Consider the following 18,609-nt stretch of genomic DNA (forward strand, 5'->3'; position numbering starts at 1 on the left):
TCTCCTCTAGAGTTCTGAGTGATACGGGTGCAGGTGTGTGTGTTCTTCCTCCTTCCTTCTTGCTTTTATGCCTCAGGCTCAAGCTTGCCCTGTATGAATGTGTCTCCCGCTCTGACTCAAGATTTCTGGGCACCAGGTTCCTGGGGGACTGGAATTCAGCCCCTCCTCCATCCCTCTCCTCCCTGCCCTTCCCCTGACTGGGCTGGCCGAGGTCCCTCACAGCCTCCCCAGGTGGTATCTCTTGAGTCCCACCTGGGCTTGCTGGGCTCCTGGAGGTATGGACTGGCTCTGACGGAGCTATTGGGAAGGGGTGCCGAGACCCTGCCTGCTGGGATCCTGCTGTGGCCTCTCACTTGTGAGCCTCCTGCCACTCCTGAGCCACCTTTCCTTTCTGTCCCTGCTGGCCTTTCTGCATCCTCATCTTTGGGCCATACGACTCAGGCCTGCAAGCTCATGGAGACCTAATTCCCCTGCCGTTGGATTTCAGGTCCTGGCTCTCCCATCCCCCTAGAGTTCTTGAGAGGCCCCCAAGGCCCCTCCTACACCCTTTCCAGAGTGAAGGGGCTGGTGCAGAGCAGCACACCCCACCTCGGAGGCTCCCCTTCTGTCCCTTTCACCTCAGCTTCAGCCTGAGCTCAGCAGAAGTGAGCTGACCAGCCAGTAGAGGGCAGCACATGTCTGGTTTCCAAGCCTGCCACCTGGAGAACTTGGAGGGGAGGCAGCCATGGCCTTGAGGTCTAGGGCTCAGACACCAAGGGTCACAGTCATTCAAGACCCACTTGACCGGCCACCTCCTGCTCCTTCTCTTGACAAGGCTTTGACCTCAAATCTCTAGGTCTTGGCACCACAAAATTGATGCAGAGGTTCCATTTTGGGGGGGGTTTGCTCTATGCCAGATTATTGGAGGTGGAGCCCCCCACACCGGGCCCTGGGACCAAAACCCAGTTCCTCTCCCTAAAGCATCTTTCTTAGATGAGATGACTCCTGAGTGCTGAGGACAGGAGCTCAGTCTCTCTGGCTCCACCTTCATCAGAGGGACCCTGTGTTCTGAATCTAACAAGGGTGTGTGGAGTGAGATACAAATCAGAATCAGAAAAGGGGGACAGGGTCAGTTGTGGCCCAGCTTTCCCCCATGGGGCTGCAAGATACTGTCTTAATCCTCCACCATCCTCCAGTCTCCTCCCTCCTCTTCTCTGGACTGACCTTGGTTTTGCTCCTGTTCAATTCCCCCATTCTTCCCTGTTATCACCAACCAGCACTGGGTAAGGTCACGTACTTCATTATGATCCTTCTTTACAAAGACTCCTATTCTCCATGTCAGTGCCCTTTGCCCTGACCTTTGACCCCTACCGCATCCCACCCCTTCAACACGGTCATATCCTATGGAGTTACCTGCTGAAGTTGACAACAGACTGATTCTCACGATGGGTCCAACACCATGGTGATTCCCGAGCCCACCTTCCCCGCCCCTGCAACCTCATCCCCAGCATGCTGAAGGCCTGCACCGTGCCCTCCAGAGTCAGTCAGTGGGGCCAGGACGTCCTCGGTCACAGCCGGTGACACTGCTTTCCTGAAAAGCATCGGAGTCAATTCTCCCACCTTGACCATTGCCTCATCCACATGGGGTCCCCTGCTTGGCTTTATAAGAATGAGAGCCATCCAGGGTCTTTTTCTGCTTTTCTTCTTTTGAGGGGACAGAGGCAACAATGTTTTTGTCGGTAGTGATTTTGTTCATTGTCTGCGTATTTTTGCAAAATTTACCCTCTCCCCATTAGAAGCTGTGCTGGCCAGCAGCAGGGGGGAGGAGCCCAAAGGAGCATGGGATTGCTGTACTCAGGTCCCATCACCCTCTACTTTCTCTCCCCCTGTTCCAGTGTTTCCTTTTGTTTCCATCTCCAAACCTGAGCGGTAAAGGATTGGGGAAAGAGAAGTTTCTCATTGCACCAAGAAGCACTGCTTCCAGGGCTGAAGCTCTGAAAAACCTCTGCCACCTTCTCAGGCCTGGTTGCCCACAGCCCCGGAAGCAATGCTGGCAGAGGGCAAGCCTTCTGCTTGCGGCTTCTGGCAGCTGCACCACAGAGGTGGAAGCCTGGAGTTGGGCTCTGAAGGCTTAATTTCTACCCTGACTTTTCCAGTGAGGGTTTGAGTAGGCTCCACGTGGAAAGGCCCACAAAGCCTCTATAACCCTTCAAGTCCATAAATGGAGACGTGGGGCCAACAGAGGTAGGACCCTGCCTGCCCACTGCTGCTCCCTGGGAGGGGGCCGCCTGCGCAGACCAGGACACACAGCTTCCCAGCAGGAGAGTTTCCCCTTTGATGCTAGGGTTCTGCGACCCACAGACAAGAGGCCACAGTCCTCAGCTCTCTCCCTGATGCCCGCCTCCAAGAGTTGTCTCCCGGCCAGCCATGGAATCAGGACCTCTGCACAGGGCCACTGCTCTGGTCCACGAGGCCAGGCTCCCTCCTCTCTGTGCTGAGCTATGTTGGCTGGTGAGGGCAGCTCCACCCAAAGGGTCCTGGTTATGCGAGTCCTCTGTCCCTGGGAGGTGGAAGGGGCGATGCGGAGGAGCAGAGGGGCAAAGACAAGTGGGGACAACAGCAGCAGGGTCAGAAGAGGGTGGCAGCATCTCAGACCACAGCCGAGGAGGAGGATGGGGACGCCGAGGAGGCGGCCGAAGAGGACGCAGAGGATGGACTATTCCAGAACAGCCAGCGCCGCTTGGGCTGCCGCTTCAGGTGCAGATAGTCCTCCTTCTCACGCTCCTTCCAGGCCCGCTGGTAGTGGTCTTCCTCCTTCAGGTACCAGACGGGTGGCCACCGGTGTTTCTCGAAATACTGCTGGTTTTCTGGGGCAGAACGGCAGTAGAGCTGGGTGAGGAAGACGCAGGAGGAGGGGCAGAGGGACTCCCACCCCTGCCCAGCTGCCATGGAACATGCCTCTGGTCCTCCTAGGCCCACATGCCAACCCCTGGGGACCAGAAGCGGAAGCCCTGCCTTCACTGAGCCCCCAAAGAGAGTCAGTTGCCCAAGGAGTGGAGCCGACAGTCCACACTGGGGAAAGGCATTTCCACTTGCGTTTTTCTTCCAAGGCAGAGGGAAGATCCTATCAAGGCTTGGAGAATAAAGCAGGCTGCAACAACGGATGAGGGAGAAATGGTGAGAAGAGCTGTGGGCAAGAAGATGCTCAGCCTGGCTGGGCCGACAGCAGGTGCAGCTGGCAGAGATGAGGTTCTGAGAGGGGAGGTGTGGGGGGTGGGGGTATGCAGGAGGTCAGATGGGAGGGAAGGCTAGGCTGAGGGGTTTGGACTTCTTCTAGAAGGTGTGGGGGCTCCACGAAAGTTTGGGGCCAGGGAAGTGAGGCAGTTGGAGCTGTGCTTTAGAAAGAAAATGCTAGAAGGGTGACGAGGAGAGAGCAGGAGTGGGAGACCTGGTAGAGCACTAGTGGGGAGGAGGGTCACAGCAGAGCAGACGGTGCCCAGTGAAGAAACTGGGGGAGGCCAGCCACACCTCTCCCTGGATCCCATGAATCCTGGACCCCTGGCTTCCTGTCAGGCCCCAGGACCTGAGACATCAATTAAGCAGAGACCAAGCTGCAGGGACCCCAGAGGATGCCCAGATCTGTGTTGTCCAAGCTGTGACTTGTGCCCATTCCTAGGTTATGAAATTAATGTCATGAGTCGTGAACAGTATTAAAAACAACTGATGAATTTTTCAATGTGTGTACTAGGTCACAAGATACAATGTAATTCTTGATAACCTAGAGGGGTGGGATGTGGGGATGGGAGGGAGGCTCAAGAGGCAGGGGATATATGTATAATTATGGCTGATTTGCATTGTTGTTTGGCAGAAACCAACCAACATTGTAAAAATTAACAAACAAACAAAAATGTTTTTCTTAATGTGGAGTTTGGTCCACAAACATCTAAAAAATACCACCTCTAGTCTGACTGTACCTGTGAAAAGCAGGAGCTCAGAGGGGCAGAGTGAATTGCCCAAGGTCTCTGGTGGGCCGGGGCGGGGGGGCCGCCCTCCCCACCAGCGCTTTTTCCAGGACCCCCTCCGCTGGGCTGGGTGCATGTTTGCAGGCTACTCCCCACCCACAGGGGTCTTTGGCAGCCTCTGGGCGCCCTGGGTCAGAGGCTTGGACCCAAGGAGAGGGAGATGACAAATGCCGCTGGGGATGCTCACCTGGGGACATGGCCTTCATGTCTCGGGGGAACTTGCGACACACATTGTTGTAGTTGGTGCAGATGTGGTGAAGACACCAGTCAGCCGACTGGTACGCACAGTGGAACTGGGAACAGACAGGAGCATGTGTGTGCTGGGACTCATGGGCCAAGGTCTGCACACAGATGTCTACTTTGGCCTTCAGAGCCAGAGCTTTGACGCAGGTGGGCAAAGGCCCTGAGTCACAAAGAACCCACTTCGAGAGGCAAGGCCACACAAAACCATGACGGAATGACATGGATTTGCTCCTTGGCCCCACCACCACCACCACCTCACCTGTGACCTGCCCCCAGCAGCCCCAGAAACCCACAGTCCTATGAGGTAGCCTCTTACTGGGTCTGCCCTCCTCAGATCTGACCCCTCATCCTCCATGCTGGACCAGAGCAGCCTGCATTAAGGTGCTGACAACCGGGCTTAGAGAGCTGACCTCCCAGGCATATCTGCCATATTTTAACTTCATAAACTAATCTTTAGAGTGTTTGGCATCCTGAGGATTCGTAGGGGAGATTTTGCTTGCCTGTTTTGGGTGGCTCAGACAGTAAAGAATCTGCCCGCAATGCAGGACACCTGGGTTCAATCCCTGGGTCAGCAGGATCCCCTTGAGGAGGAAATGGCAACCCACTTCAGTATTCTTGCCTGGAGAATCCCATAGACAGAGGAGCCTGGCAGGCTAAAGTGCACGGGGTTGCAGAGAGCCAGACATGACTGAGCAACTGACACTATCACTTGGGAAATTGGAGGAAGGAAGTCCATCTTAGATGGAGAGTCCCCAGTGTGTCTTAAATGACCCCAGCAGGCAGCAACCACGTCTATACAGGGCTCTGGTTTCCCTCTCCGGCCCAACGGTTGCCTGAAGTCTCCGTCCCTTCCTGCCACAGCCAGCCTCTTCTCTTGGCATGTTGGGGTGAATCCTCTGGCCTGCAGGATAAGATGGGTCTGCCCCCTGGGGGAACCAAGTCTGTCAATGGGTTCCCTTCCTACCCACCACCTCCCGAACCCTCCCCGTTTGCTGCCAACAGGCAGAGCCCAGAGCTGAGAATGTTGGAGAGATTCCTTCCCTGCCATCCTACCTGAGCCAGTTCCAGGAACACAAGGACGTCCCCGTCGATGTCCACCATCATCTGAGTTGCTTCCATCAGCCCAGTCACTGTGTACTGCTCTGTGACACACACACAGCCAGGAATGGGCTGAAGAACCACAGGAGTGGACAGGCACTTGTTTATCCCCGCCCCGACCCCAGCAGGGGCCCACAGCAGGGCAAAGAGAGGTCCAGGGCAAGTCTCAACAGGCCAGGAAAGGCCACAGGAGATTTAAGTCCGCTCTTACCAGTGAGAAAACCAGGATTGGAGCAAGACTTTCCCACTGGAGAGGAGGTGGGAAGTGAAGGCAGAGACTAGAATAACCTATGAAGTTTTTTAAGCTACATATGTTGCAGCAAGGAGTTATACAGGTGGGGTGAAAGCCCCCACCCCTGAGAATCAGCCACTGATACTGATGGGAGAGGGTATTAAATCTCAAATTTGCTGAGAACTATAGATTAGAACTAAGGATTAAATCAAGTTGTTCATTTTAATTTAAATTTTGTAACAAATTGTGTACTAACCTTGCATTTCATGTTAAGACCTTTCTAGGGAAGAAGTAAACACTTTGAGTTCTGAATTTTAACTGTATCAGTATAAACTGATAAAGTATTTTATCTTTAAAAGTAATATCTCTCAGCTGAGTCCATGGAAAAAGACCCAGAAAGAACAGCCATCCCAATAGCAAAAGCATTGCTAATGCAAATACTGTAGCCTTGAAATCCCATTTCCAACTACAGGAAGCCAAGACTTCCTAGAGAAATGGCTGATACCGGGTATGGGGCAGGAAATGTACACAATGAACCTGGCACATCTTGTCATTCCAGAGCATCGAAAGCTCCTCTAGAGACTCTGCAGCCAACTTGAGAAGACTTCTACAGGTTAAAGGAACAGCAGAGTATCTGAGTTTCCATAAAGCTAATTGCAATGATTTAAAACCGATAGCTGGAATCAAGATTGCCGGGAGAAACATCAGTAACCTCAGATATGCAGAGGACACCATCTTTATGGCAGAAAGCAAAGAACTAAAGAACCTCTTGATGAAAGTGAAAGAGGAGAGTGAAAAAGTTGGCTTAAAACTCAACATTCAGAAAACTAAGATCATGGCATCCGGTCCCATGACTTCATGGCAAATAGATGGGGAAACAATGGAAATACTGAGAGACTTTATTTTGGGGGGCTCCAAAATCACTGCAGATGGTGACTGATGCCGTGAAATTAAAAGATGCTTGCTCCTTGAAAGAAAAGCTATGACCAACCTAGACAGCATATTAAAAAGCAGAGACATTACTCTACCAACAAACGTCCATCTAGTCAAAGCTATGGTTTTTCCAGTAGTCATGTATGGATGTGAGAGTTGGACTATAAAGAAGGCTGAGGGCTAAAGAATTGATGCTTTTGAATTGTGGTGTTAGAGAAGACTCTTGAGAGTCCCCTGGACTGCAAGGAGATCCAACCAGTCAATCTTAAAGGAAATCAGTCCTGAATATTCATTGGAAGGACGGATGCTGAACCTGAGACTCCAATACTTTGGCCACTTGATGTGAAGAACCCACTCATTTGAAAAGATCCTGATGCTGGGAAAGATTGAAGGCAGGAGAAGGCGACGACAGAGGATGAGATGGGTGGATGGCATCACTGACTCAGTGAACATGAGTTTGAGTAGGCTTCAGGAGTTGGTGATGGACAGGGATGCCTGGCATGCTGCAGTCCATGGGGTCACAAAGAGTCGAACACAACTGAGCAAGTGACCTGAACTAAAAGCCAATAGAGTATGTTCAAGTCCAAAAATTCATAATCACATGTAATATTAATAACAAATAATGGTTACTCTCAAAGGATGATAGGAAACAAATGTGTGTCTTGAAAACTGGTAAACAGGGACTTCCCTGATGGTCCAGTGGCTAAAACTCTACACTTCCAATGCAGGGGACCCAGGTTCAACCCCTGGTAAGGGAGCTAGATCCCACATGCCGCAACTGAAGATCCTTCATGCCACCACTAAGACTCCACTGCAGCCAAATAAGTACATGAATATGAGAGAAAAGAAAAACAACTGGTAAATTAAAATGCCACATATTCACCTGCCTTTCCTACATGAACTATTCTACTGGGAAATCAAACCATAGGTGAGGGAAAGTTTCCCTCCTTTTGAAAGTATTCTAACAGATTAAAAAAGAAAAAAAAAAGACCTGGAATATTACCATTTCACAACAGTTAATAAATAAATGGATCCAGGCAATAAAACTCAAAGGCTGCTAACACCACAAAAAGAGAGAAAAGCAGATGATCTATGTTTCTTGATGAAAAGCAGAAACAGCCTACAAAATGTAGTCTCACCAAAAGAAGACTGGATCTAATCTAGCCTCTAGACCTGAAGGCCAGTTGATAGGAAGGAAACATGGTGGATACAGAAAGGCGATCAGTAAAAAAATCTAGGTTCCCTGAATCAGAGGGTTTTTCCAACGTATCGCAAGGGCAAGTTCTGTTTTTGTTTTTAACAGACAAGGTACTTACAGATTAAAAAAACCTTAAAAGATATATAAAAAATAAAATCATGCTACAGTGTTTCAGGATGTACACTTGGATGATATAACTATGAAGAAGAGTAAGGAAGAGCAGTTATAAAATCTTAGCGCCATAGGCAGAACGGTTACTTTGGGGTGGGGAGGGCCTATGGTTGAGAGGGACAGACTGGGGGCTCTGGTGTGGCGAGCAAGGGCCACTTCAGTTTGTAATAGTTTATTAAGATGAACACATATTACATGTTTTCGTGCAATATTTAACATTTTAAAAATTAAGCTTAAATTAATAACTTCATAGTAAGCTTATATAACAAAACATGTCACTTATTATACAACACTTGGCATTTTCCACTGTTCCTTTACAAGGTACATAGAAACATATTTTTTAAATATGCTTTTTAGCAATTATGAAGCATTTCCCAGGAAAGGTCATTCAATGTTATTTTCTATAAGCCTTTCCATGCAGCAGTGAGAGGTAACATTTTTAATGGCTACCTTGCAAAATCCATCCACATGTGCTTAACCAGTGTGCCTGTTTGATTGTTTCTGATTGCTTGCTATGATGAAACAAACTTAAAGAAACACCTGAATACATTTTTTTTTTCATTTGGGCCATTTCTTTGTAGCAAGTCTTTCAAAAGTTATTTAGTCTAAGAGTTTGGACTGTTTTCTATGTTCTGGGAATGTTGCACCACTTTTTCAAATTGTTGCAGCTGTGATCTTATTTATTTTTTATTTATTTATTGGTCGCACCACTCAGCATGCAGGATCTTAGTTCCCTAACCAGGGATTGAACCCATGCCCCCTGCAGTGGAAGTGCAGCCTTAACCACCAGACCACCAGGGAATTCTGCAGTTGAAATCTCTAGAAGCCTCTTACTCCCTGCCCTAAAGCCCTCAGTGTCCCCTGGCCTGCCTCTGCAGGCTCAGCTCTTAACATTTGATTCTGGTCAATCATGTCCACCTCTTCCAGGGACCAAGCGCCACCTTTCAATTCATTTCTCGTCATAGGATCGCTGCTTCCCTCATAGCCAAGTCCCAGTCTTGATCATCTGCCGAGGGCCACAGCAGCTCTGACACCAGGTCCTTCCCTGAACCTCAACTCAGTATCTGAGGCCTTGCTATCTGCCGCCGACCCACCCAAGGACATTAACCTGGACATCAATGCCCGTACAGGTACCAACACCAACATCAAAGGAACGCACATGCTGACTCCAGCTCAGGAGCACCACCTGTCGGCGGGCACCAAGGGCTCCAGACGGCTTCTCATCTGCACTGCACCATCTCTCCTCCTGCCCTGGCACCCCAAGCGCTGCTCCTTGTCTCCCTCCTGCCCCAGTCCCTGCTCCACCCAAGCCTCTGGGGTTGGTCCATCCTGAAACCTGAGCTCTAGCTCACAGGATCTTCCAGGAATCAAAGAATTAGGAGTGACCAACAATTAGGTCAATGTTTACTGTGTTTCTAGAAGAAGAAAGAGAAAGGGAAGGTAGAAGAGAAGAAGCAAATGAGAAAGGGGAAGAAAAACAAAAGGCAGAAAGAGGAGATGCAAGGGTAGGAATGAGGAATGGTGTTCTGTTCTTTTTGGCTTCTTAAGCTTGCCTGAGTGTGGCCAAGCTGAGAACCTCGAGCCCTGGCATCTACTGGTGCCCACGTGCTGCACCGCAATAACCTCTAGAGAGACCTATAAGGTGACCCCACCAAGCATCCCTCTCACACATCTCTTTACATCCACGTCCTCACCGCAACCCCAATACGCACCGATGTATCTCACGCTATGTTAACATATCCCCTTGGTGCTGGTGGCCTGTCCCCTAGGAGGAGACAGGTGAGAGAAGAAATCATGACTCCCAGGGGATCCCCTGACTCCTCCTCCTCCTCCCTGGAGGCTCCTCCCCTGGGCTTAGCTACCTGTGAGGGTGACCAAGTGCGGCAGGCAGAGGCGGTTGGCCAGGATGATGAGTTTCATGTCGTCCAGGTCGGGGCTGGAGGTGAACATGCCAGTGTACAGGTACTCCAGCATGGCCCACATGCAGCTTTTGCTTGTTTAAGGAAATACCACCTGTGAATGGGAAGGAATGGAGCAGGCTGGAGCAAGGTCCAGCTTTAGGGAAAGAGCAGCAGTTCCGAAGAACTCAGAAGGCTCTGGCCTGGACAGTTGGTCTCCCATAGACAGGCTGCCACCCCTCTGTGGTCCCTTGACCTGCTCAGAACCCCTCCTTCCCCAAAGGCTAATCTCCCATACCAACAGCCTTCAATGAATCCATCTGCTGAGCACCTGTGAGCAGGGCTCCAATAGCTTTTAAAAGGACCTGGACTCGCGTTAGCATCTTTCTGGTTTGGAGGAAGCATAAAGGAGTCCTGCCGGTCACCTGCACCTGGCCCCACTCTATCCTTCGGGGAGCAGTGCAAGTGGGATGTGGATGAACAAAGCGAACACCAGCTGATCTCTCTGGGCTGCTCAAAGCTACAGCTCTGGGCCTCTGGGATCTCTCCAGAGCAGGACCAACACAAAAACTGCTTTCTCATCAGCCGCCAGCCTCTCCAGGCTGCACTGGGAATTGGCTGGAACTTTACAGCTGCTTCTGTGACTCTGGAGAGTTCCCCTCTCACACTTTGCACATCTCAACCCATTCATGCTTCAGGGAGCAGAGACCACTCAAATCTCGAACTCTCCTCTTCACCTCCCAGAAGGACTCCCTTTCCAGTGTGTGCTAAGTCGCTTAAGTCATGTCTGACTCTGTGCGACCCTATGGACTGTAGCCCGCCAGGCTCCTCGGTCCATGGGATTCTCCAGGTAAGAATACTGAAAAGGGGTGCCCTTCCCTCCTCCAAAGGATCTTCCTGACCCAGAAATCTTAGGAAATCCCTTCTCTGGGTTATAGGATGCTATGCTCTAACATTCTTTGTTCAGCTTTTCATTCAAGTGCTTGCTGAGCACTGGCTAAGGGACCAGAGCTGAGAAGGGTACTCAGCAGAAATAAAAGACCTCATCCGCATACTCAAGGGAAACCTCAGATCAGCTGGAGAAACTTGGTGTGGACCCTTGGAACTTTGAGTAGATTCACAAAGGAGGACACTGTTAACTACAAGGCTGAGGGATGGACAGTCAGTGTCAGAGTTCAGAGAAGGGTAGAAAGGAGGTCAGACTTGAACCCCAGTCTTGATTTGGCTAGAACTCCCACTGACTCCTGATGTTTCCTCTTAGTAATTTTCTACCCTCTGACTCCCACCCTACACCTTGACTATAAACCCCACTTGATCATGCTCAATTAAGAATTAAAACCAGTTCTATACTGAGGTCTCTTTTCCCCTATTGCAATAGTTTCTGAATAAAAATGTTTTTACTGCTTTAAGAAAAAAGTTTTTTCTCAACTATAGAGCTACGATGTGACCATAATTGCCCATTTTGGTATACTGCAAAGTCCTTGGCTATAGGAGCCATCTCATAAACTTCTCTTGGGCCCATCACTTGGTGGTTTGTACAGAGTCAGGGCTGAAGGAAGTACCATGAAGTGACAGATGCCTCAGATGGAAAGGGAGTAAGCCTCTCTCCCTCCCAGCCATTTCCATCCTAGCCTTACCTCCCTGGTGGAACTCTCCACAAATGGCCCCCCAAACATGGCAGCCATCCAGTCACAGCTAGAAATCAACAGGGGCTTGTGGGCGCTGATGGTGCCATCATCCAGGATGAAGGTCACATCTGTTGGGTGAGAGAAGATGCATCACGTGAGGATGGGGTGAAAGAATATGGGACAACCAACCCCACGGGTAGACACTGCTCCCAGATGACTGCTTTCTCCTGAAGCCACACTCTGTGAGCACCACATGACCACAATCTCAAGCTGGGGGCTCTAGGTTTCAGGAGCAGAGCCGCAGTATCTCCAGGACATCAGTGGCTGAGATGACTCAGAATGCTACTCGGACCAACCCAGATTCTGCAGAAAGAGCCTGGAGGGAAGTCCCCTGCCTTTGGGACACCAGCTCCTAAGCCTGTTTCATACCTGAGAAGGTGCCTTTGGCCAAGCACTCCTTAGCCCGGTTGGTCTGACGGACATGGAAGGCCTTGGTGATCTCCTGGTTCATGAAGGCCTCGTTGTTGAGGATGTTGGCCACCATCATGCGCAGATCAAAGACCTCAAGCAGCTCAGCGATGTGGGCAATGTGCATGAGGTCTCGCTCATTCTCGTCCAGCTCCCCTGTGTACAGGTACTTGAGAACAGTCCGGAACGGCCCTGGCTGGATGGAGTTGTCCATTTTCACCACCACCATCAGCCGGGATTTATAAGTCAGTGGCTCTTCTGTCATCTCTCCCTGGATGCTCACAAAAGCTCGGCTCCAGGAAGACAGCACTCGACCCCGCCCAGGCAGGTACCCTGTCCCATTGCCCCGTAAGATCCCGTCGCTCGTGGATGCCCGGAGCCCAATAGGCCCAGAGCCCCCGCCCTCCTCCACGCTCTCACACACGTCAAAGCTCGCTGCCCGGAGCAGGAAGTCCCGGCCATGGTGGTGGTGGTGGTGGTGGTGTTGATCAGGGTGACCCCGGTGGTCCTCTGAGCGGGGACCCCCTGACTCCGAGGGTCCCCCCAGCTCCCCCTCACTCAGGTCCATGAGGAACAGGTCGTAGAACTTGGAGGAGGATGTGGAGAGGTAGATCTTGTGGGCGAAGATGCGCACCCGCTCCTGAAGCACAAGGATGACGTCTGCACACAGAGGGTCCTCCAGAAGGTGGGCAGCGCACTCCTCGCTGCTGGAGGGGGGGGGGGTCGGGCACCACAATGAGCGGGGGCGGCGGCTTGGGGGGCAGGAAAGGCGCCTGCAGCAGGGGCCGCTGCACATGGCGGAGATAGGACTTCCAGAACTGCTGGTGCCGGCGGGAGATAAGCGCTGCCCGGATGGCGTTGTCGAAGACATCCTTGATACCGAACTGCGCCATCACTCTCGTCTCGTAGCAGGGGAGACCCAGCTCCTTGGCCACCTCTCGGCCCTTCTCCGGGGTAAGGATCTCATTGGGCTTGATGGGCTTGGCACGGTCAAGAAGGGAAGCCAAGTTCATGTCGGTGGTGGAGGGCTGGGCGGCAGGGAGATGCATTTCCCCGATCCTGTGTGTTTTTCACCTGACTCGGGGAGTCCCTGCTGAGGATATGAGTCTAAGCCCCGGTCCTGCCCTGCTCATTTCCACTCCCTTTCTCCTCTATTTGGCCAGACCCTACCATTCTTTCAAGGCTCACTTCTAAGCCCTTCTTCTTCCAGGAAGCCCTCCATTATCTATGGTAGGCCTGGGTGATCTCCCCGGCTCAAAGTAGTGGGAGGGCTGACTGCCTCTCTGGCAATTAGCATGCTGGTTTTTAATATATTCACCTATCCAGTTCGTCTCCCAGCAAGATTATAAGCTCCTTTCATACAAAGATTGCCTCTCCTTCGCCTTCTCTCCTCATGATGCTTAGCCCAGTATTGCCCACTCAGTGTGTAATGGATGGATGGGTGGATGGATGAAAGAATGACCATTCTTACTGGCTCCCTATGTGAATCTGCTTCAAATGGAGGGAGAGAAGTGAGGCTCTGTGCATTCTCTCAGGGCTGAGCAGGGAGTTGAGAGACACACAACTTCCCCCCACCCCCTCTTCCCCTTCCCCATCTGCCAGCTTTCCCTCCCTAGGCACCAGGACTCCCTCTCTACCTAGCCAGGGTCTCCTGGCCCTATTGACAGCGTCCAGGTCAGCGTAACGCTGGTCCACCTGGCAGCCCACCAAGATGACAGGTGCTCGGGGGCAGAAGTGCTTGATTTCTGGGTACCACGTGGTCTTGGCATGGTGGAGGGAGTTGGGGTTGGCAATGGAGAAGCACAGAACCACCACATCAGATCTGGGGGTGGGAGAGAGTGAGGTTATAGGCAGAAAAAGCTAGTGATGGGTTCCCTGCTGCTGGAACAAGGGAGAGCACATACCCAACGGCATCCCTACACTGCAATCCCACAAATGTCATATGGATCGGCTCACGTGATCTTCCCCAAAACATGTAATCATAGCACCTCCTATTTCTGTACCCCCAAGTTAGCACTTGAGAGCTTTCAAACACTCTTGGGCTGACCTTACAGCTCTCTTGAGATTTAGACATGACCGCTTTTACCATCTCATCTGAGAAAACTCATCTCAGAACAGCCTTCCTAAATGCTCAGAGTCCCAGCGTTACTGAACTGAAACCCGGCCTCCCGACTGCAAAGCCGGCTCCCTGCCCAGCCCGGGCTGCCTTCCCATCAAGGGTCTCCCAGGGCTGTTTTCTCCACTCCTTCCTCCCAGTTTCAGAGTGAAACTCCTTTAACTCAGTTTCACAGAGTGTCCTCATACCTCGGGGAAAAACCCCATCCACTTGGCTCCCTGCAGGCAGCGGGGGCCTTCCCTACCTCCCATAAGCAAAGCGCCGGTCTTTGTGGTGGTCTCCGAAGGTTTCCCAGAGGCGGAGAGACATGCTCACATCTTCTACCACGTCTTGGGGAATGTTCCAGCACCTGGCGGGGGGTGGAGAGGGGGTGGGGTGGGACAGGGAGAGGGGAGAGAAGCGAAGGCAATGGTTCCTGGGGGCCCTGCATGCCGACTCAGGGTGGGGTCAGCTCACTCCTGGGTCCCACAGCATGGGGGCTGGAGGGACAACTAGTGTCTCCCTCTGTGTGTCCTAGAACACCTGAGTCCCCTAACAAGAGAGATTCCAGAGGGCAGACAGTCACGGGAGTGATGTGATCTCCCAAGGAGCCCATCCTTGTTCCCAGCTGTACCTGCCATCAGATGTTTCCCAGCCTTGGGTCTTTGGGTATCATTAGCCAGCAGTTTCTTTTCTCCTGGCAGCTCTCATCTCTCCAAAGCACCACCCCTTTCCCAGCTCCAGGGCTTCCCATTACTGGGGGCTATGTTACACAAGATGCCCCAGGCTTCTGCTCAGACAAACACAAAGGGCTGGGGACCCCTCCCCTGGGGTGGGCTCCCCTCAGGCCTCTCCCAGGAATCTGTGCTCTTCAGCTGCCTCTACTCAACCTTTAAAGGGCTTCCGTGAGCTCAGCACAGGGCCCTTCTGGAGAGATCCCTGGGGAAGAAGCCCAGATGAATGAGGCCATAGACTTGCAAACTTACCTCTTGCCATACCCAATACTGGTCAATGGCCCAAACCGTGGGCACGTGGGTGGCAAGTAACTGGTAGTGGGTGAGGGTGGCATTGCAGGCCCGGGCACAGATAAGCCTGGTCTTGCCCACAGCGTTGTCCCCCACCACCACGCACTTGATGGTCTCTACGTTTGGCCTTTCATAATCCATGTCGGAATCCATTAATTGGGACCTGAGGGAGAGAAGAGAAGCAGTCAAGACAACTTTGCACACCAGCCCCTGAGGGCCAGGGCCAGCAGCTCTTCTCTGCCGGGGCTGCCCCCTCTCTGAGCATTTGAGCAGAGAGGAGGACAAGGGAGTGGGTACCTTTCCAGGCCCAGGCTCCACAGGGGCCCGAGGAGACAGGAGTCCCTTCAGGCTGAGAGGCACAGCTCCACTGGGTGAATCTCTGGTCTTCCTCCTGGTGTCTCCATCCTCCAGCAGCAGGGCTTCTGGTTGGGGAATGCCAGAGAGAGATCCCAAGGCGGAGTCTGCTTGGGGGTGGTCCCCACTCTCTTGGGAAGAGAGGTGTCTGCCTAGGAAGCTCATTTATCATCTGCTCTCCTCCTCCAGCTTTGTCTTAATTTTATTTCCTCTTCAGGTCCCATTCCAGCTCATATCTACACCCCTTCTCCACAGTATATGGTGATGTATTTTACAACTTAGAAAAATTCTGTATCCCTAAAACACGTAGTGTTTCTTTTGTGGAAAAAATATTTATGAGTGAGATTGTATGCTATTGTGGCAGGATGTTGGGTGGAGGACAGTAGAGAAGTATCAGTGAGTATAAATTTTATATTTTGTACCCAGCACATAGCTCAACACTTAGATATTATTCCATTAAAAAAGAAGGAAAGAAATCACCTAGACCTGCATTCTGGTTTCATCTCTATTAGTAAAGAGCTGCATGCACTCAGAGCGGCAGGTTTCCTCTCAGATTCCTCCTCTGTGAAGTAAAGGTTTCTACATTATGATCTTGAGTTTTTTTTCCTAGCTCCTGCTTTCTGATTTTAAATGTAGTATCTCCTGTAAATGTGTGATTGCAGAGATCCTTTGGTTCTGGGGAGTCTGAAGAACAGAGTATCACCTAAACATCAGTGTGTCATGGCTGTGATATTTCTATACTGATGCCCCAATATGTTTTTGGCCAGATACTGAAGCAGCCTAACTTCAGCCATAAAGTACAAACATTGCAGATATTTCAAACACTGCAATGCTTCTATGATGCACAATGCCCCATGTCATTTCTCCTGCTTATTGGCAATGCCTCATCATTGTTGTATAAATATGCATACCCTGTTGCATTCCCCATTTATTTCTAGTTCTCATCCCTATGATTTATAGCCATTAGGACTTGGCAAAAGAGGAATGAGGAGGAAAATACAGTATTCTTAGCTTGTGAGGTTTACTAAAAGATGCTTACTCCTTGGAAGGAAAGTTATGACCAACCTAGACAGCGTATTAAAAAGCAGAGACATTACTTTGCCAACAAAGGTCCGTCTAGTCAAGGCTATGGTTATACCAGTGGTCATGTATGGATGTGAGAGTTGCACTGTGAAGAAGGCTGAGCGCCAAAGAATTGATGCTTTTGAACTGTGGTGTTGGAGAAGACTCTTGAGAGTCCCATGGACTGCAAGGGGATCCAACCAGTCCACCCTAAAGGAGATCAATCCTGGGTGTTCATTGGAAGGACTGATGTTGAAGCTGAAACTCCAATACTTTGGCCACCTGATGCGAAGAACTGACTCATTTGAAAAGACCCCGATGCTTAGAAAGATTGAGGGCAGGGGGAGAAGGGGACAACAGAGGATGAGATGGTTGGATGGCATCACCGACTCAATGGACATGGGTTTGGGTGGACTCCGGCAGTTGGTAATGGACAGGGAGGCCTGGCATGCTGAAGTTCATGGGGTCACAAAGAGTCAGACTCAACTGAGCGACTAAACCGAACTGAACTGAACTGTTATGTTTACAGAGGGAGAAGGCAGGCTTGTTAATATTCTGTTCAGGCACTGCTGTGTTATGGGAGACTTTCCCAATCTCTTTCTTTCCTCTTCCTTCCTGCTCTAGACTGGATTAGGTGTCGCTCCTTATCCTTCTGTAACCTTGTATTCCTATCATTTAATGTGCCAGATTGTTTCCTTTTATTTATTTTATTATTATTGGCTGCACTAGATCTTTGTTGCTGGGCGGGTGGGGGGTTTGCTGTCGTTATAGCAAGTGGGGGCTACTCTGCGTTGCAGTGCATGAGCGTCTCACTGCGGTTAGGTGGCTTCTCTGTTGCAGGGCACAGGCTCTAGGGGCATGGGCTTCAGTAGTTGTGGCTCCTGGGCTCTAGAGTGTAGGCTAAGCAGATGTGGCACACGGGTTTAGTTGCTTAGAGGCACTTAGGATCTTCCCAGACCAGGGATCAAACTCATGTCCCCTGCATTGGCAGGCGGATTCTTATCCACTGTACCACCAGCAAAGTCCCCCATGTTGTTTTCTAAGTTTCTGTTTTTGTGCCTGTATCTCTGACTAGCTGAAGTGCCCTCCTGTTAGGGACTGTGTTGTTAATTATGTTTGTTTCTAGCACAGTGCCTGGCATATCCGGAGGACTTTGTTGAATGAATAAGTGAATGAATTTAGTTGACCAAACTCTGAATAAAGAAACAATTTAATCACAGCCTATCCTTTATTGCATAGCAATATTTACCTGAATACAATGTATTAATAAAATAGTTGAATCTTTGATCTATTTGAATGATTGTTTCTTAGCTGTTTGGGGCTGAAATACCTCTAAACTTAATTGCCTCCATGTTCAGACTGAGAAGCTTGAGCAAAGAACAGGTGTGGGAAATCCCTTTTCTTTCTTCAAAGCACCCAGACCACAGAGGCTGTTGCTATCTACCTATTAACAGCCATGACTCTTTAGAATAACTCAGTGACCTTTTGTGATTCTGTTCAATTTCACTCCAAAGAATTGATCCCCGTTTATTTTTTTAATATTTATTTATTTGGCAGCGTTGAGTCTGAGCTCTGGCATGCAGGATCTTTTGTTGTGGCACCTGGGCTCAGTAGTTGAGGCTTAGTCACATGTGGGATCTTAGTTCTTTGATCAGGGATGAAACCCATATCCCCTGCATTGGAAGGCAGATTCTTAACCACTGGATCACCAGGCAAGTCCAAATGTATCACTTTGTCATCTCACTGTCTTCGCTTCCACTCTTTCCATCCAAATTGTTCTGTATTTTCAGTCCAGCATAAAAGTACCTTGGAAGCCATCATTGTGCCCTAACAAAGGTCTGAAAAAGCAATAAATGAGCAACTCTTAGACCCATCAGAGAACTGAGGTCAAAGGGCAAACTTCTATCACCAAAACTGGGGAAACAGATATGCTACAGAGAATCACACTTGCTAGAGCAGACACCTGCAAGAGAAATCCTCCTTTGAAACCAGCATCAAGGTATCAAAAAACTATATGTGTGGATAAGTCTGAAAATTAAAAACACCAAGAAGGCCAGTCTTAGAAGGAATCCCTTGAAGTGAGGAGTTTTACTTCCAGGAGCTCTGCCAGGTTCTCACAGTGAAGATTAAAAAAAATCCTGTTGCTTCCCACAGGGAGGAGGGGGACACTAGCAATTTGAAACAGGGTTTAGGAGAAACTTTT

The 18,609-nt window shown here is 50.4% G+C and overlaps 1 pseudogene; it reads right to left on the reverse strand.

Moving 5' to 3' along the window:
* Positions 1–2,461: 2,461 nt before the first annotated feature.
* On the reverse strand, positions 2,462–15,158 carry LOC129651744 (rho-related BTB domain-containing protein 2-like; annotated as a pseudogene).
* Between the last annotated feature and the right edge of the window lie 3,451 nt (positions 15,159–18,609).

Source organism: Bubalus kerabau, chromosome 4, assembly GCF_029407905.1.
Source record: "Bubalus kerabau isolate K-KA32 ecotype Philippines breed swamp buffalo chromosome 4, PCC_UOA_SB_1v2, whole genome shotgun sequence".
Classification (NCBI taxonomy): Eukaryota; Metazoa; Chordata; class Mammalia; order Artiodactyla; family Bovidae; genus Bubalus; species Bubalus kerabau.